This window comes from Micropterus salmoides, unplaced genomic scaffold, assembly GCF_014851395.1.
Source record: "Micropterus salmoides isolate LMB-PRFRI ecotype aquatic unplaced genomic scaffold, ASM1485139v1 Ms_hic_scaffold_14, whole genome shotgun sequence".
Lineage (NCBI taxonomy): Eukaryota > Metazoa > Chordata > Actinopteri > Centrarchiformes > Centrarchidae > Micropterus > Micropterus salmoides.
In genome coordinates, this window is record NW_024040485.1 from 27,505,673 (window position 1) to 27,526,823 (window position 21,151).

Below are 21,151 nucleotides of genomic sequence, written 5' to 3' on the forward strand. Positions count from 1 at the left end.
CTTCAGCATTCTCTTCATCCCATCACCACCACCACCAGTGCGCCTAGATTTTCTTTTTCACCTTACGGCTTCACCACCCCCTTGAAATATATCATGGTATCACGATGGGGTCTAATTACCAAAGACTATTCATATTTTCCATATTCATTGTGCATGTGTCAATAAATTATTTGTTCTCTTCAATGTCACATAAATGCAACGTATGAACAAAAATGCTTGCTTTCTATATTACAAATCACAAGCTATGAATGGACTGTACAGGGAGGTGTGTTACTCCGTTACAAATTACACATATAAAGTCTATGTCAAAGCAAAGAATCTTGTCTAACTCCTTATTGGTAGCTAGTATGACATTAGGCTAATATCATGGACAGCCTTTGCAATCAATTTGTCCTGATGAGAATGCATTGAAGGTCTCTTTATACTACTCTACCTCCACAATAACATGCTATGGTGGTATGCACACAGTCACATACTATGAAACGCTATCATTTACAATATTTCTGGATGACCTCAAGGCCAGCTGTCTGAGTCACAAACAGAGACCCTAAAGCTGCTACAGCTGATTTCACTGCATATTATATATATATATATATATATATATATATATATATATGTTTGCACTACCCAAGAATGCCAAAGAAAATAAATTAAGTCATGGTTTCCTAATTGTCATTACTGTAATATTTTATGATATATCATGACTAAAAGTGAATAGTGGTAATGGAGTATGTAAGGTTTTCTCAGTGAAAACCATCTTTTCAATTACTTTTCATCTCATGTCAAACATCATGTTGTGTCATGTTTGACAAGTACTTAGTCTAATTAAACAAGGAAATGAAATCAATAGTTTGTCATGTTAATTAGTATAAAAATCTCCTCCAAAGTTTATCTGATTAGACTGATTAGACATTACTGTGTAATTGCATTATATTTTCCGATGAAATAGGACCAAACTTTTTGGTTTCTCCTTGTCACAACTCTTCTCCCTGGATGATAAATGAAGGTAATTTAAATCTCCCACAGTCGCTTGTTTTTTGCATTAAGGGGATTTCACCTGAATTGACTCTGGCTGATGAATGGAATTTACATTTGTGGTATAATTGGAGGATGATTATAATTAGAATAAATGGAATACTTATAAATCTAAAGTCTGCATAGAGTTGCTCTGTTGTGTACAGCAAAGCATTAGTCCATGATAGTGCAAGGCCAACATGATCACCAGTGGATGTTGTGTTTGCTCCATGTCTGTCCATCTGTATCCAAATAGGTACACAGCATGCCTCTGTGATGAACCTAGACTCCAAACTGCTTGCTGTATTTGCCATCATTTGAAGGCTTGGTGTAGTAATCTGTGTATTTAACATATCAGCAGTTTTTAAATTTTTTTTTTAATCTTGAAATAAAGTCTGGCCAAACTTCAGAGTATCAGACTATTTGTCCAGACTCTCTTGGCAGAGCAGAATAACACTTGCCAGTAAGTGTTATTTTCCAATTTTACTAGATTAGTCATTGCTGTGGTACACTGCCATGACCAACGTTTTCCTGTTTGCAGTGGCTGAGGCAGCTCAAAGAGAAAATGACTATGTCAGCCAAGCCAGCCACTGCTACAGATTTAAGTGCAGTAACGGTGTTTATGTTACCCTGCCAGCCCTTCACTCAGGCACAGTCCTTCAGGCCAACTAGGAAATCACATCCAGAGCCTGATCACACCCAAACACACTGAGTTGTGTATCACATGTGAAATACTAAACATGTCTGAGAATGAATTCAGAAAATTCTGCCTTTATTCTCAGATTTAAAATCTTTCAGATTTGGCCGTTATCCTCTTCGGTATTTCTCAGAGTTTAGACCAGTGCTGGCAAAAAATGAGCACACAAACATTTTCTACTCATTTTGAGTTGAGTATGTATGTACCAGGTCTACACTGGTAGGTAGAGCATCCAGAAAACAGCCACAGCTTTACACTCTTGAGGCCAACACTGACAAAAGTATATATACCGTAAAAGTTCAATTATAATATAATAGCAGAGTCCCAAATAGCCACGTACTTCGTTTACTGGCCTGGTGTGGGAACACATTTTGACAAATAAATGCCTGCTTCATTTTTACGCCTGGTCTACTTTTTACAGCCCACTTAGGATGTTCTGTTCTCAAGCTGTGGCCTGTAGAGCATGGGGTTTTTTGTCATAGGAATATTGACTGTTTTTTATCAATATTTCAATGTTTTGGAAGCTTTATGTATACATAACTCCCAATTAAAGTGAACATATATAAATATATAGTAAATATGGCCAAAACATGGACATTCGCGTGGTATATTTTTGAAAAATTGTGTAATAACTGTTGTATATCAGTTTCTTTTCATCAAATTTACAGTTATGGTTGTATTCCAGGTGTATTAGAAGATATTCAGGTGCATTATAATCTGTTTTATGATGGTTTTGATGGTGTATTGCGAAGATGCAAATATCCAAATTTTTCTGTGTTGCATCTCCACGTAGTCTGTAATGGTAAAATAAACATGTTAATGTACAATGTATTTACATTCCTTAGCTTCTGACCTTTCAAAGGAGACCAGAATTATGCATCTAGGCCTAATGGTTGAGGAGATATTACTGATTTATTTTGGGTGTGTTATTTTAGGCGTATTTCCTGGAAATAGGTGCCAAGTACCATGTAGTTAACCGTACCTTAGTTGCCATGCACAGATGGTGCAGAATGAATTAGAATGAAAATTAAACCATGTAAACCTGTTTTGGTACAACCCCTAAATAAGATTTTGAACCTGGACATGTTTTGTGTAGTGATTTAACTTTCATTGTCTCCAATTTGTTTTTCCTGCTATAAAGGTTTTGGTAGATTTTGGTTTATCTATTGAAAAAATAAGAAAATGCATTGACTATACTTACATTGTTCAGCAAAAGACCAAAGCCTGTTTTTTTTGCATTTAGCTTTGGAGCCCAGATCGGGCTTAATAAAACAACTCTCTCTCTCTCCGACTCTGCCAATCATCTGTGTTGATGTGTGTCATGTGTTTCAATGCCCACTGGAAAGTGGGAAGAAAAAGAGTGCAACACCTTGCTAAAGTGGAGCTTCTTAAAATCCCAAATGATTCAGGGAAGAGCCTTCCATTGTGGAAACATTATGATTTTGCTGCGACAACAGTTTAAAAACTCATTAGCTACGTAAAGTGAAGAGATTGCAATGCTATTCAAACATAAGATAGTAAAAAGAATGGCATTTCCTGTACGTTCTGTTCTTGATTAAAACAGTTTAGACTGTTAAGTTGAGCTGGGAAAAACATAGAATTTAACAGCCACATTCATCTAGTTGATACTGGAAAAAGGTGAAGTTTATTCACTAACTGGTAAGTCAGATTTTGAGATGCTATAGTGTTGCTGTTCGTTGACCTCAATGTGCCTTTAAATATATGGCTTATTAGCTTGTACAATATATGTTTTATACAGGTGGGCAGCCGTGACATATTCGGTGTTGGTCTATTGCCTTTCCAAAGCAACCAAAATATAGTCTCTGCCTCAAGCAGGGGCTGAAAGGTGTGGGTACAGGCCGCCTTCAGTCTTGATTTTAGGCCAGTTCAGAACTCTAAATTCAATACAATTATCACAGTGAATTAAGTAAAACCCACAATGATTTCATAAGTTATCAGCTAAATGTAGCCTTTAGCTAAAGATTTTTGAAATATTATGAAGCATGAACTGCCTTACTTCCAGTGAATGCTAGTGCCTGTTAGCTTCTCCCCCTGCATAATACAAACTGAAAAACAGAAAAGCGTGTATGATATATTAGAAGGTCCAAACTCAGTACGTACCAAAGCAACATAAGATCTGAACTTACCTGCACTAGTTGAGATTTTCTGATCTGCCACATCAGTTGCTACATCTGAAAAGATGAAAGGATTTTTATTTAAATTTCGGTTTAAAAAGATGCGACTTTTGTTAGCATGGGTACTACCACAGAATATGCAACATGGATAGATTTTCCATAAAAAAACAACATAAATTTTAAAGAGGTGGTATTATGCATTTTGGCTTTTTCCCCTCTCCTTTATTGAGTTGTCTTTTTTGTGCATGTAACAGGTTTGCAAAGTGAAAAAGTCCAAAGTCCAGCCCAAGCTCTGCTCTGAACTGCTTGAAAACAGCAGAGGAGTTGTTGTAAATGTAGCTAAAGTTATAGCTATAATGCTAATGTTTCACCTGATGTGAAAGCTACTGAGCAAACATTCAAATTGTCTGGCCAATTTTTATGTAATATTGAGTTGAAATATGGTGATTTTTGTAGTGGTTTACGGTAAGATGTGGAACAATGATGTTGTGTGGATGTGGACTTGAGTCCTTACTATACCATCTGCTAGGTTAAGGTCGCAGTCTGAAGCGGCTTTGATTTGGATCACACTACCTTGTTTCTTACGACCCGCTCTTCTCTGCTTCTGATTGACTAGTAGTCCTTATCTGGGAACTGCGCATGTGCAACTCCCAACAAAAATTTTGTAAGTAAGATGCATCACTCTGTAGCTGAAGAGCGGAGCGTACAACACATATAGGGTGAAAAAGGAGCTGCAGCAATGTGCAATATGAGAAAAATATGGCGTTTTTTGAAAATTAAACCATGTAAACCTGTTCTGGTACAACCCCTAATTAAGATTTTGAACCTGAAAATGAACATAATACTTTTAATGAAATGCTACAAATGACCATGACGTGTACCAGTAAATACTATTTGTTTCATTCTGCAACAACCTCCCTAAAATAATACTTTCATTGACTGAGAAAACTGACTCACCCAGTTATCCCATGATTTAATAATCACTTGGCTTAGTCTCTTATTCATGAATCACAATTGGCATATGGTTAATTACATCAGTTGACAATCAAACAAAAACAAACAACAAAAAGCCAACAGCCTCCTGCCCACATTTCAGCTCATCTCTATGCTCCTTCCCTTTTTTTTTTCTTTTTTTTTTATCATTGCCCACTTTGCTTTAAGTCAAGCCAATGCCCAGATAGCTGTTTCACTGGCCAACAGTGTCTAGCATCACAGCAGGAAAGGAGCAATCATGTCATGAAAAAAATGTCCACGTTAAAAGAATGCTGAGAGAAAAGGAGGAATCTGAATGAAGACAGAAATAAGAGATGCTGTGGATAATGGATATCGTTTGTGTGAAGCTCAGGGGCAGAGGCAGACATAAAAATTCAGGGCTTAGCCCAAACGAAGGAGGGTCAGGGGGGCGTGCTCCCCGGGTAGTTATTTTTTTTTTTTCCCTTTTACGGCATTAAATGCACTATTTTCCAGTCCATTTGATATAATAGAATGGCTAAAAATCTGTACATGATTTGGACAAAAGATGGTCATTACCCAGATATAGTAAATCAAGGCTCTCCAACAGCGCCAAGTAAATGTGGTCTTTAATACCCTAAATTGAATATTAGACGAAGAACATTTACTCATCAAACACAGTGACATCTGGCGGCTTGTAAAACTTCTAGTAGCCTTTGAGACTGGGGCAAAAGCACCACTACACCATGCTGATTTAATAGTTTAGTCCCATGTTCAAGAAACCTGCGTTTTATTATTAAATATACCTTTGTTCAGTGCTGCATTAGATATAAAGCCTAGCTAAAATATTTTTGCTGACATGAAACATAAATGTATCTTTTTGGTTTAGTTTAGTCCGCGTGCCACCGTGGGCTCATGTTTTTAAACTTCATGGTTGAAATTTACATGACATTTCATATGAGTTGCACTGTGATTTGATTGGAGAGTGATAATTGATTTATTTCTTTGTTTCAGGAGGAAATGTACTTATGATTATGTCTTTCTACTGCAAATCAGCATATTTCTCTATCATCTCTTCTTATTCTACTAATGTGCTGAATATATCCATATCAGCTTCTCTATTAACCTTTTATTAGCATTTCATAGACAATTCATCCTCAAATATAAAGCTTAAAAGTTCCAGAAAATTTATTTTCTATTTACTTTTCTGCATCTCTGCAAAGTTGACCATTTGCTGAAGCATAGACCTCTCCTATTGATACTTACGCAACACCACCCCAAGTCAGAAATTATCATGTATTTGAACCAATCTGAGCTGCAGTAAAAAAAAATCGAATCTCCTTAGCATATTGTCAGTTGGGAATATAGAAAGGGAAAAAATAGATTCACATGCCAGTGCAGAAAAAAAAAAATGAAGAGTTCTCAATGTCTGTTGGTTGAAAACCTTGGATCTACAAAATTTAAGCTCCTTAAGCACAGGTTGCTCTCTATACATATATACATCTAATTATATACATTATTCTCCAATATTTTATGACAGGAAAAAATAATATACATATATTTATTATACATTTTACACATGCAAAGGTAAGAGCAAAATACTAATAAGGGTTTAAGGCACGAAAGTGCAGGACTACGGAGAATTAATCATCTATACAACCATAACTGAATTTATGAGGTCTGAATCTCCCTCTTAAATCTTCAATAGTCAGTTTTAAGTTCTGCAATTTCAAAACCTCCAGTAAATATACAATGACCAGCCATATCATTATCACCACTGACAGGTGAAGTGTACAGGTGCTGGTCATATAATTAGAATATCATCAAAAAGTTGATTTATTTCAGTAATTCCATTCAAAAAGTGAAACTTGGATATTTTATTCATTCATTACACACAGACTGATATATTTCAAGTTTATTTCATTTAATTGTGATGATTAAAACTGACAGCTAATGAAAATCTCAAATTCAGTATCGCCGAAAATTTGAATATTACTTAAGACCAATACAAAAAAAGGATTTTTAGAAATGTTGGCCAACTGAAAAGTATGAACATGAAAAGTATGAGCATGTACAGCACTCAATACTTAGTTGGGTCTCCTTTTGCCTGAATTACTGCAGCAATGCGGCGTCGCATGGAGTCGATCAGTCTGTGGCACTGCTCAGGTGTTATGAGAGCCCAGGTTGCTCTGATAGTGGCCTTCAACTCTTCTGCATTGTTGGGTCTGGCGTATCGCATCTTCCTCTTCACAATACCCCATAGATTTTCTATAGGGTGAAGGTCAGGCCAGTTTACTGGCCAATTAAGAACAGGGATACCATGGTCCTTAAACCAGGTACTGGTAGATTTGGCAATGTGTGCAGGACCCAAGTCCTGTTGGAAAATGAAATCTGCATCTCCATAAAGTTGGTCAGCAGCAGGAAGCATGAAGTGCTCTAAAACTTCCTGGTAGACGGCTGCGTTGACCTTGGACCTCAGAAAACACAGTGGACCAACACCAGCAGATGACATGGCACCCCAAACCATCACTGACTGTGGAAACTTTACACTGGACTTCAAGCAACATGGATTCTGCGCCTCTCCTCTCTTCCTCCAGACTCTGGGACCTTGATTTCTAAAGGAAATGCAAAAAACATAACTTTGGACCACTCAGCAGCAGTCCAGTCCTTTTTGTCTTTAGCCCAGGCGAGACGCTTCTGACGCTGTGTCTTGTTCAAGAGTGGCTTGACACAAGGAATGCGACAGCTCAAACCCATGTCTTGCATACGTCTGTGCGTGGTGGTTCTTGAAGCACTGACTCCAGCTGCAGTCCACTCTTTGTGAATCTCCCCCACATTTTTGAATGGGTTTTGTTTCACAATCCTCTCCAGGGTGCGGTTATCCCTATTGCTTGTACACTTTTTTCTACCACATCTTTTCCTTCCCTTCGCCTCTCTATTAATGTGCTTGGACACAGAGCTTTGTGAACAGCCAGCCTCTTTAGCAATGACCTTTTGTGTCTCGCCCTCCTCGTGCAAGGTGTCAATGGTCTTTTGGACAGCTATCAAGTCAGCAGTCTTCCCCATGATTGTGTAGCCTACAGAACTAGACTGAGAGACCATTTAAAGGCCTTTGCAGGTGTTTTGAGTTAATTAGCTGATTAGAGTGTGGCACCAGGTGTCTTCAATATTGAACCTTTTCAAAATATTCTAATTTACTGAGATACTGATTTTGGGGTTTTCATTAGTTGTCAGTTATAATCATCAAAATTAAAAGGAATGAACACTTGAAATATATCAGTCTGTGTGGAATGAATGTATACATTATACAAGTTTGACTTTTTGAATGGAATTACTGAAATAAATCAACTTTTTGATGATATTCTAATTATATGACCAGCACCTGTATAACATTAATTACATCAGTATCATGGCATCAGTGGGTGGGATACATTAGGCAGTTAGTGAACATTTTGTTCTCAACGTTGTTGTATTAGAAGCAGGAAAAATGGGCAAGTGTAAGTATTTGAGGGACTTTGACAAGGACCAAATTGTGATGGCCAAAAGACTGGGTCAAAACAAACAGCAGCTCCTGTGGGGTCTGCATTGGTCAGCTCCTATCAAAAGTGGTCCAAGGAAGGAGAAGCAGTGAACTGGTGACAGGATCATGGGTGGCCAAGGCACATGTGGAGCGAAGGCTGGCTCAAAACTGCCTTATATCAGGATGCCCCTCATTCAAGCTATGGAGGATGCCAGCGACCAAATAGATGCAGTATCTGTGCAAGTGTGGATTCGCCATTCAAGACCTCGCTGTCTTGCAAGAGAGGACAGGCCAGATCCAGCCAGGCGAAGAGATAATTAGGTTTTTGTGTTTTCTGTACTGTACTTCATGCTTTCCACAATTGGTTTTGCTGAAAATAAATACATATGCAGTACTGTGTGTGCTTTGTTTGATCAATATATCCAGTACTCCAACAATACTGTATCTCTGAAAAGTCAAATGCAAACTATTTTCATTTGAAAAGTAAGAATTTTAAATGTGATTTAGCATAGCAGTGTTTAACTGGTTCAAACTTAGATTATTTGAACCGTATGTGTGCCACACAAATTATTGTATATTTTTGAATGAAGGGTTTCATTTTGCAAACTATCTACTATGTTCTGCTACTTGTGTGAATAGTGTGTAGTGTTTTGACAAAATGAGCCCTGCTTTCAAAATCATGCTTAAGCATTCAAAAAAAGCTGTAACTGAAACATCTGCTTATTATGTGATCCCCATGGTTCATATGCTCCTCTCCAGGCCACACTGACACTCCTATGCATACTACAGAAGTTACACTTAAAAAAAACTATAGGAAACCACCAGGTTATATTTTTTATTATTATTATTATTATTATTATATCTTAACACAAACACATGTAAACATATCTAAAATGCTTCACTTTACACTTTAATGCAGACCTGACGTGTGCACTGTAAACTGTATAATGTAGGATTTAAATGAGTCCAGTACAGCCAGAAGTGAAAGTTTCCTGCTGATCATACCTGCACTTCAGTGTAGGAATGTGAAGGCGTCAAAGACAGTCCTGCATAGATTATCAGAAACTTTGAATGTTAGAATCATACAGAATAACCATGTGTCATATCCGACTATGATTAAAAGCTGGATACGTCATAAAAAGGGACACTAGTGTGCATGCAAAGGTACTCATTGAGAGACTATATTACACTGGTGACATGACACACATCAGAAGTTGAGTGTAGCTGAATAAAGTTTCATTCATTTAAATATTATAAAACCATTATTATTGTTATAAAATGTTATATTAATGAGAAAATTAAAGTCCCCTCAGTGGTGCCAGTGGATGCCTGGTCTAGTGCAACAAAATACTCAGAAAAAGCCTCAGTTGGTGGCATCAGTTTGATGCGGAAGGTGCTCCTGTGTTCATCCAGAAAAGCATGAAAGGAGTGTTCATGATACTCTGTTTAAGCTTGAGGTTGATGATCCTGTTGGTGCTGCAGAATGATAGTGCAGATGAAAGCCAGGGCTCTCCTCAGGAAGTACAGCAGGCTCTGAGATGTCTTGCTGTTTAAGCTTAATTAGCATGTAGCTTGGAGTTTATCTAGCTTTCAAAGCCAAAGAATCATAGATTTTTCTAATAAAAACTAAAAATTTATTTTTCCTTGAAGTCAAAGATGCAAAATACTGAAGATGGATTTTGAAGGCTTTCACATGACAAGAGTAATATGTATCTGTGCCAATCACTCTTTCCATCTTTGCTTTCAAAGTGACTTTAAGTGAGTAATGGTGGGGGGGATCTCAGCAGTGTGCAGTACAGAAGGTGAAAAGACCTTTAGCTGACCGTCATAGCTGATGAAACCTGATTTCAAAATCCAAGCACCTCTTTAATTAAAATAAACAATTGTTGTTACTGTGTCCAAACCTGCTGGCAGCAACATTACAACACTGACTTATTGGACACTACATGAAGTGTCCTTGAGCAAGACACTGGATCCCTTACAGCTTCAGGCTTCTATTCTGTATTTGACCCAGACCCTTGAGTAAAGAACAACAGAAAAGGTCTTACGCATAGAGATCATTATATAGCTTTGAAGAGATTTGAAAATCTGCTGCAGTGTAATAATACAGTGGTTCTAAATTGTGTTTGGAAGTCAGTTTGTGCAAACTTTAATCTTAAAACTGTATGCAAACCCTGTACATACCTGGGATTAGATGGAAATTGAAAACAATCACTGATGTCCCCAAATAAGTAGTTAAAACAGAAACATTTGTGACACATCTCCAAAAAACATCATTATGAATGGATGAAATAAATAGTTACTGTCTTTAAAGATACTGAAACTTGTAATTTTGCTTTCGCAAATAGAAACACAAATACAAAGTTCTCTCACACACTCACGAGTTCCCACATGGAGGGGTTAATTATGGCCACAGATCTTATTGCATGAGAACAGTTTCGTACACAATTGGCAATGTTCACTGATGGGAAGCAATTCAGTCTTATTACTAGTGACTCAAACTAGTTGGTCTACATTGCCTCCTACTGTCTAGGGCTGGGCAAAATTCTGGTTGAGTCAAATACAGCATATGGCTTTGCAGTTTTGAGCCGTCGCAGCAGCTTCTGCATACAACCACAGTAAGCTCAGGGGGAAGTGTGTTGGCACAGATCAATGACCAACAACTTCAGTTAATAACTACTGGTGGGGAGGCGCGAGGAAAATGGAGGACATTACCATGTGTGTTTTCTGGCTTTTTATTGCTGTATTTTTATGGCGCCGTGATAAAAGTCAGACAGATCCAACAGTTTGTCAGGCTTTGCAACACTAACTAAAGGGGTGTGGCTGAGCGAAGGGTCAATTAAAGGCCCAGCAGCGTGGTACCAATACAAAACATGAAACGTGCTATGCACAAAAAAACCCAGAAGTAAATTAGATGGAGTAGGCCGTTATTTCCCACAGAAAATCCCACAATGAAGCTTCAGGTTTCAAGTAACACAGTTGTAAAGCTAATCTTTGCCCAGACACAAGCCTCTTACTTGAAATTACTTCTTGGTAATCCGGCGGAGTCCTTCTGTGCTGGGATTGTTACGATGGGCCGGAGTACTGGATTGGCAGGGGGTCAGGGCACAGCTGATTCTTTGGGTGGCAGCAGAGGGAAAACTTGTGGAAACTGTATCTTCTTCTGCAGGTGTGAGATCTCCTGCGGGATCCAAAAATGTGTTTGATAAACACAAAACTACTCTCAACTGGCAATTTAGACTTTCACCCAGGGAATACAAAGTTCAGCACTGAAAGGGGGACGGCAAGGAGCAACTGATGCGTTCTCCTTTCACGGCTTTAGTGACACCATGGCTGCACTGCCGGGGATTCCTGCCATTCCCCGAGGGCTTTGCCAACTTAAAAATCACGCTCTGGTGTGAATCGACAGACAGAGATTTTGGCACTGTTTTCTTTGTTACAGGCTTTTTGTGTTACCTGCAGGCCTCTTGTTAGGGCTTTTTGCTTATATGCAGGCCCCATTTGTCTCCCACAACAAGTCCCAACATTCACTTTACTCAAAATTTCAATATAAATGCTTCTGAAGGGGTAAAACACTGATGGCAACTGCATGGCAGCTTCTACTGTAACCCTTAACTGTATTACTAGGACATATTTGTCATAGTTAAAGGTATCTTAAGAACATTTATTGTGCAAAACTGCAATAATAAATAGAAGAATACAAAACCTTTGTATTTTTCGAAGAACACATTAATTACCCTATTTCTAGTAGGTTATTTCTTCTTTCACCACTTTAATTCTTATTTATTTCCCACTTTATTTTAGTGTTTACTCACAAACTACTTGAATCTACTCACCTTGCTTTTGCCCTTCAGTTCTCTTTTCTCCAAACAAACACACACCTACACTTCTGTTTCTCACTGCACACGCACTGGCTTGACCCACGCCACCTCTTTGCTCTCTTCCTGTATGTGTCTGCCCTACTGACTTTCTTCGTCAGCGGTTTGTTTTCCTGCATTGTGGATTTATTTCACCTGCGATTCTGTTTTTCACAACAGCAGGTGAGCCACGTGTGGAGGAAGCTTGTTGGTACTGATGTAGCCTATCGAAACGATCAAAACCAACACGGCACTGAATCGGCACCAACAGGTCCACTTACAAGTTTTTACAAAACAACGGCATAAGTAGGTCTTCATTAAATCGGAGACTCTGTGTGTATGTGTGTTTCTCTGCTGAGCATGTGCGATTGTCAGTAAACCACACAGAAGGGTAGAGCGTCCACACTAGATAATCATTTTCAGGGCAAATTCATACCTTTGAAACGTCTGCCATGTTTAATATTAATTTTATATTATATATAAATAAAATGGAAAATAAGGGAAAGCATCAGGCACCACTTTATATCAAATTTACAAACAAAAAAATTTATTTACCCAAAGCATTCAAGCAGTTGATTTAAGCCAAAGAACACAGCTAGAATTATGGATATCTGTGTCTCAGTAAGAGAGGTGCACTGACGGACTCATCTATACAAAGAAGCCTTCCGTGACGGCCCAGTATATAGTCTAAGCATCGAGGGGAGCTTTTCCTCTTCACACTTCTCTGATTTTAGCTCAGCTTCTTAACCTCAACTGCATGAATGAATCAGCCACACAATCTACCCTCACAACAAAATATTTTTCTTTCTTAACATTTTCAGCCTGTAGATATAAGAATGGTATGGTATAAAAACTTTTTCTCTCAAATATCAGTCACTCCTACAAGTTTGTTTCAGTAGCTTACAAGTGCTCAAGACTCTTTCTGCCAAACTAGACATTAGCAGGTTCAGTAACAGCATAAAATATGTTGTATGCACTGTATTAAAAGGACAGAAACAACATACTGTAGCTCCAATGAGGCTTGGACAGTGTACAAATGGCTCACTGGAAATGCTGCTGCACCTTGCTATAGTTATAGTTTTACCTTGTTTTAAACTATGCTCAAATTGTACTTTTGTAATCAACAGCTCAACACTGGCCATAACTATGAATTAAGTACCCAAGTTGTAATAAACAGAATTCACTATTAACACGAAGAGGAGAAATAACCCAGAGAATTTCACAAAGACAGCAAAAGAAACAGAAAATAAATTAGTTATATAACTTTTTGTCTTTGTCATTGGGAAAGGGTAACAAGTAATTTCCAGTTTTGAAAAAAAATGTATTTAGTTGTGTGGGAGCAAATTTTGGTGTTTATGGTGACTTTTACAGTTCCCTCCTAGCTTCCAGCTTGTGCACCGAAAACCCTACAAATGGATCAGAATGCAACAGTGTGTCTGGTTTTCGATCACCCCAAAAAGGCTCATGATACTCCATTACTCAGCGACCTCCACTGGCTCCCCATGGCCTCCAGAATCAAAGTCACTAAACGTGAAACACAAAGCCCAGTATGGTCAACTGTACTAAATAATAGCAACACTAGCCTTTTCTACACATACACAGAGTGCCCACTGGGTCCGCATCCATCTAATACAAGCTTACGTTCCTTCTCAGCCACTGTGCTCCTCCAACAAATGCTGTCCCTCTCTAACTTTTGTACATCCTGACACTCATATCTTCAAAAAATACAATAAATTATCATTTCTATGCCAACTTCCTGTAACAGCCAATGACCCCTCCCAGTTGGTGAAACTATAGAACCCCTTGTCCATGACTGAATGTGTAACAACTGCCTATTTGAATACCCAGAAGACTCACTTGTTGGTACAGCTTTAAGTAGGTCAGTTCTCATGGATTTTTCTATTAATCTTGACAGCTGTACAAAATCTCAGAGCAATTCAGGGATAGTTTTGATTCCTCTCTTACCTCTGAGCCAGGTTTGACTAAATTCAAACAGACATCCTTGTACATACTTTTATAACGTCTAGTATCAACCACAGCAATGCACTTTTCTCTGGCCAACCCATGAAAGCAAGAAGAGGTCTTACAAAACACAACTCCCAGAGTCCTGACAAGCACTAAGACATTTAATAATTTAACACCTGTCCTATTGTCTTGTATCCTGTTGTTCCATTCTTAAATGTACTGCTAAACATCAACCTGCTAACACTGTCATTATGAGCATATTAGCATGCTAACATTATCATTCCACTCACTGTGCCTTACAGCCTCACACAGTTGTTAATGCAGCTAGACACTTGTTTTCATTTACCTACACATAGGCTGAAATTGCAAAATAGTGAACACTTTTTATCAATTAAGTTCACTGATGAGGTAAATCCATCTACTAGCTGTTTTTTCCCTTATTGATTTCCTTTATTAAATCTATATTCACAATGTAGATGTAGACAAAGAGAAGCTGTATAACACAATATCATGAGTATTGTATTCTGGGTCTATTATATGTATTTTTTTCAGTTTGGACATGTAAATAATGCCAGCCAGCAGGCTTAAACCCCATCCCTCCAGTTGAGATGTGATCTCACTAACCACTTCATAGTCTCCATCAATTATTTCAAAACATGCCTTAATTTCTGCACGCTGCCTCAGCTCATCACTGTCTGCTTGTATATTGAGTCCACATACTTAAACCTCACTGTCTGAATGGACCAGAGAAGCTGGAGGTTGAGGCATTTGGGAAAAAGAGCAATGAGTTTTCCATGTTTATGGCCCATAGCATTATTGTAGTTGACACTGAGAATAGGGCGGTGGTAAATGTAGTGACTTTTATTTCTTAACCAATCAAATCAAATAGACAGCCATTGATGTAGAACAGCCATAACCCTGGAATGCATACCTCTTTAACTTTTGGAGAACAGACATAAAAGAGATAAAGGATGTAAAGAAGAGTATCCAAGTGCCGATTAAATATTAACAACACTATTAATCAATGTGCCAGAGCAGCAATTGGTATTGACTGAATGATTCCACAGTGCAGCATCCTTTTAACAAATGCAGATTCAGAGACAACAATTACCATTTATCGACTTGAGTAGAAGCAATTACACCCCCACATAATAAATTGAAAAATATTATTGTACTGTAGATTATAATGAAAAACCAACACACTTTTGGAACGACACAATTGAATGTTGAAGAATAATATGGTGCACATGAGTAGGAATAATACTGTATTTCCTGCGGCACCAATCAGTGTTTTTACATTAATACATTGATCAAATGATTATGAATAATGTAAAAGGTTTTACTTGTGATTGCCATGAAACCCCCTGAACCCCCAGAATTATCGCACAACCCTACAGTTCCTTCCAACTCTCATGTTGATTGATTATGGTGCCCAACTTTCTTTTTGGTTCAGTTTTACTGCTCTCATCAACCCTGCTTCCAGCCATGTTCAGTAACGAAGCTCCGATAAACCCACAGTGCACCACCTGCTTATCATCAAATGGCAGACAGTACAGTGAGCAACTTAAATATAATAAATATGAGGAATAAATATGGTCAACCACAGTCGCTATTCCTGACTCTCCTCCATCTTCCTCTTCCTGGTTCTCTCCTTCTCCCCGATCCTACTGATCCTGCCCTCTCCTCCGCTTACTTCTTCACCTCCTCATCCTCCTCTAATTCTCAACCCTCTAAAGCCTCGATTGTTGGCCAAACCAAATGTTTACCTGTAGCCTATTTACATGTAGTGCTCCAGCTCTGATTGGTATGTGAAATAAAAATCAGAAACTGTTTTCACACGTGAAATGCCAGTTGGCATAAGAGTGCAAAATATAGTAATGTTTACGTTTTTGACAGAAGTGTGTTATTGAATTGCAAAATGAGTGTAAAGTAATGAGATCGGTTTTAAGGTTTGCAAAAGAGTGTTAAAAATTACAAACTGAGTGTAAAGCAGAGAACATGCATTCAGTTTGGCACACTTGGTAAATGATATTGCTACAAGTGTTAATGGTTTCAGAAATAGCGGTACAAGAATGACTGATATTAGTGTTTAAGCATTTAGAAAAAAAAACCCTAACAGCATGAACAATTTTTTTCTCTCACAAAACTCATCTTCCTTCATATAACTAGGGAACTGGCTAAATAGTGCGCCACAGTTTTAGGCAGGTGTGGAACAAATGCTGTAAAATAAGAACACTTAAAGTGGTGGTATTATGCTTTTTGGCTTATTCCCTCTCCTTTATTGAGTTATCTCTCTTTTTTGTGCATGTAACAGGTTTGCAAAGTGAAAAAGCCCAAAGTCCAGCCCAAAGGCAGTTCCCATCTCCCACAGAAAGCTCTGCTCTGAACCGCTTGAAAACAGCTCGTCTGTAGTCCAGCCCTTCACTTCCTTGACTTGTGACAATGAAAACGCGTCATAAAGGTTGCCAAGCAGCTAGGGGGTCAGGCACACCCTCAAACCAAGCTAATCTGAGCTGAGGCCTTTGGCTCCACTCGCCTTTGTTTGGTTTCCCATTGTAGAAATGTTGTACCTGTACCTGCTTCCAGCTACTTTTTTTCGTGTATCACCTCACGAATTGAACATTACGTCACGGCAGTTGTGTGTGAGGTTGTTATCTCTGGGTAATACCTGCAATGGAAAACGGAGCAGGGCCGAGTAGAGTTGAGTCTATCGATTTGCGCTACGGTAGCATTTTTCGGCAAGGCAGCATAGATCGTCAGAACACCGGCAACAGTTCAACGGCAACAGTTCAACGTTTGATGGTAAGATGTGGAACAATGATGTTGTGTGGCTGTGGACTGGTAATAACTTATACCATCTGCTAGGTTAGGATCACACTACCTTGTTTCTTACGACCCGCTCTTCTCTGCTTCTGATTGGCTAGTAGTCCTTACCTGGGAACTGCGCATGTGCAACTCCCAACAAAGATTTTGTACAAGTAAGATGCATCACTCTGTAGCTCAAGAGCGGAGCGTACAACACAGGGTGAAAAGAGGAGCTGCAGCAATGTGCAGTATGAGAAAAATATGTTGTTTTTTGAAAATTAAACCATGTAAACCTGTTCAGGTACAACCCCTAATTAAGATTTGAACCTGAAAATGAGCATAATACCACCTCTTTAAAAAATAGGCATCTTAATAGATTATATTTATAAATGAACAAAATGCAAAGTGAGTGAAAAATATAAATCATATCAATATTTGGTGTGGCCACTGTTTGCCTTCAAAACTGAGGAGACTGAACAAAAGGACATATCAAGAAAGTCTTTTTGCTGTAGTGAGTTTTATAAACTCCCAAATTCTCATTTTTGTCTTGATATCTAAGACATTTTGTTTGATCATATTGACACAAATCTGAGGTGAAGTGGTGAGGATGTGGACGTGCTTGAGGAATCTAGACAAAAGAGTTCTAAGATCTGTTTGATTAAAATGCCCAGCTACAATCACTAAAATATATTGAATACTGCAAAGGAAAGTGAATTACAATGTTATCTGACCCTAAAAAGAGAATTCACACTGGCAAATTACCTGAGCACAATAAAATATCCTAAACTAATGCTGAAACATACAGACTGAGTGAACACAGGCTGGCCATAGAAAAGGGTCGCCACAGACAGAGCTGGCTACCAGAAGAGGAAAGACTCTGCTTCCAGTGTGACAGAAGACAGGTAGAGACAGAGCTGCATTTTCTAACCTCATGCTCTAAATATACACTGCTCAAAAAAATAAAAGGGAACACTTAAACAACACAATGTAACTAATGTAATGCTGTTGTGCAAATGGAATAGACAACAGGTGGAAATTATAGGCAATTAGCAAGACACCCCCAATAAAGGAGTGGTTCTGCAGGTGGTGACCACAGACCACTTCTCAGTTCCTATGCTTCCGGGCTGATGTTTTGGTCACTTTGGATGCTGGCGGCACTTTCACTCTAGTGGTATCATGAGACGGAGTCTACAACCCACACAAGTGGAGCTCATCCAGGATGGTACATCAATGCGAGCTGTGGCAAGAAGGTTTGCTGTGTCTGTCAGCGGGTTGGGGTGGGGGTTGTGCTTACAGCCCAACACCGTGCAGGACGTTTGGCCGCACAGCCCTCCATGCGCTCGCCAGAGGTAGCCTGACTGCCATTAGGTACCGAGATGAGATCCTCAGACCCCTTGTGAGACCATATGCTGGTGCGGTTGGCCCTGGGTTCCTCCTAATGCAAGACAATGCCAGACCTCATGTGGCTGGAGTGTGTCAGCAGTTCCTGCAAGAGGAAGGCATTGATGCTATGGACTGGCCCGCCCGTTCCCCAGACCTGAATCCAACTGAGCACATCTGGGACATCATGTCTCGCTCCATCCACCAACGCCACGTCGCACCACAGACTGTCCAGGAGTTGGCAGATGCTTTAGTCCAGGTCTGGGAGGAGATCCCTCAGAAGACCATCCGCCACCTCATCAGGAGCCCAGGCGTTGTAGAGAGGTCATACAGGCACGTGGAGGCCACACACACTACTGAGCCTCATTTTGACTTGTTTTAAGGACATTACATCAAAGTTGGATCGGCCTGTAGTGTTTTCCACTTAGATTTTGAGTGTGACTCCAAATCCAGACCTCCATGGGCTGATAAATTTAATTTCCATTGATAATTTCTTTGTGATTTTGTTGTCAGCACATTCAACTATGTAAAGGAGTATTTACAGAGATTATTTCATTCATTCAGATCTAGGATGTTTTTTTAGTGTTCCCTTGATTTTTTTGAGCAGTGTAAAAACAATGAGAAAAACACTTCGCAAACATTTTCCAAATATACCCCAAATTCACATTTATATCAGACACACAGAAACTCCCCTATTTACTGTGAGAAATGCCAGAATGCCAAATCATGGCTTATTTTTATTATATATTATATTATTTTTATTATTTGTTTATTTTTAAACACACACACACACACACACACACACACTGTTTTATTTAGGCTACTTTATTTAATGAAATGTATGAAATGAATTGTTCTTTTGTAATTTATTTGTAGCTTTGGCACTATCATTGTTTTACATTCATGCCAACAAAGCCACCAGGCTGTTTTGTCGTTTGACTGCTTATGACCTCATACAGTTCATGGAGGGTATTTTTTGAATTTGCATCTGGAGGAATGATAATAGTAACAACAAAAACACTGGATTCCGCCTCTTCTGGGGCCCGCTTCAGAAAGCGGGATTAACTTTGAGTATGTTAAGCCGAGATGAGGGAAACTCATCACTTTTCTGTTTCAGAGGCTGAGATCAGATAAACCCTAAATCAGTAACTCCGGCAACTGATGCTGTGAGTTTCTCTCCAACTCCTCTCCTCATGCATAGCCTGAAGCTGCTGTCTGACACACCCTTTCATTTCCTTATTCATACATCTTATCAAAGCAGAGGTTTTAAAAAAAAAAATAAAAATCGAAATCCTGGTTTGATATTAGTTCCTTACCCAAACATGATCTTTTACATGACCGTTTTTATGACAAATTTGTCATCAATTTATGGACAGAAACTGCAATCTCTGGACATCATGGATCCTCAGCTCAGACTAAAATCTATAGGCTGTACTGTCCTTTATAACACTGACTGTGGACATTAAGGCAGTTATCAGATTTACAGTGGGCTACATTGCTGCAGTAATCACTGTTAAAATCAAACTAATCTGTATGAAACTGTAAATAATCAATGAACAATCATCTATCTTATAGTGATTAGTTGCGCTGATTGGAACATTCTGAACATAGTTATGTATGAGATAATGTGAATATTTCTGAATGAGGATGGCTTCGGTGCAGCTGAAACAAATGAATGTAGTTTAAAAGTAAGTTTTTGAATATTAGCCGCTTATAGTTTTAATGTTTTGACAGCATTTCATTAAATGCAAAATGAATTTTATTGTAAAATGGACATCTAAAACTTTACAGTCAGTTTGAACCTGCATTTTCAACTGCAAGAGAATAATTAATACCCTACTGACTGTGGCTTTCCAATCACAAGTCCATGAGTAGACTTGTATATATACTTATGTGTCTTATATATTTGATCTATATTATCATCTTCAGTTATTGCCACCCGTCAGGTTAGTGCTGAATAAATATAGCCTACCTTTTTAAAAATTGCATGTAATACGCTATAGGAGAATTCCAGCAATTTTCATTCATTATGGAAATTCCAGTCTGGTAAATGCTGAATGAGCTACACTGAATAAAATGTAATGTTGTTACCTTGCTCCTGCGTTTTAAGATAAATGTCATGGTCTGCGTTATATCATATTTCTAGCACCACTGGAATTAAAATGGAGGCTCTGTGTTTATTTACCCATTGTTGCATTGGTGAATCGTAGTATCAGAGATCCAGTGATGCTGGCTTTTTTTCATCCCCATTCAGGCGCTTCCATCAGGTTCACCATACTCTGAGTTGATTAAACTAATTTTGATCAGCTGTTCTGGAATCGAAAACTCAGTTTCCCATTTCAGGCTCAGTCAACTCAGAGCTCAGGTTTAAGCTCATTACAATAGCTTGATCCGCAGCTCAGTAAAGATGAGGGTACAGCAGTCAATGTGTCAGGATTGTGCCATGTGCTCATGCAGGTAACAAGTTTTAGGACCCAAATGCAGGACACGTAACTTGGCAGGTTGAGTCTTTTGAGTATTTTAATCAACTTAGAGTCGCTTACACAAATCAATCAATATGAAGCAGTCCAAATTTAACCAAGGAAATCCACTAAATGAGGGTAATCCAGAGATCAGCAAAATGCAAAGTCCATCAATAGAAAAAGGGCAGACAGGTCTACCAATAGTTTTCAGATATGTAGCTAAGCAAAAAGATGCTCACAGCCGTTTCTAACAACAGACCAGCAAGTACAGAACAGAAATGACAACCATTTACACACTGGCAAACAACGATGGCAGGAGCACAAACCCATACCAATCAGGGCAGAACAGACACACATGAAGGCCG

The 21,151-nt window shown here is 38.7% G+C and overlaps 1 long non-coding RNA gene across 1 annotated transcript in view; it reads right to left on the reverse strand.

The window, feature by feature from the left end:
- Positions 1–3,024: 3,024 nt before the first annotated feature.
- LOC119902565 overlaps positions 3,025–21,151 on the reverse strand; it is a 54,126-nt gene continuing 35,999 nt past the window's right edge. Inside the window, exons 2-4 of the long non-coding RNA XR_005444339.1 lie at positions 11,335–11,498; positions 3,859–3,903; positions 3,025–3,777 (exon numbers count right to left, since the gene is read on the reverse strand). This is a non-coding gene — a long non-coding RNA (uncharacterized LOC119902565). The remainder of the gene's footprint in view (positions 3,778–3,858; positions 3,904–11,334; positions 11,499–21,151) is intronic.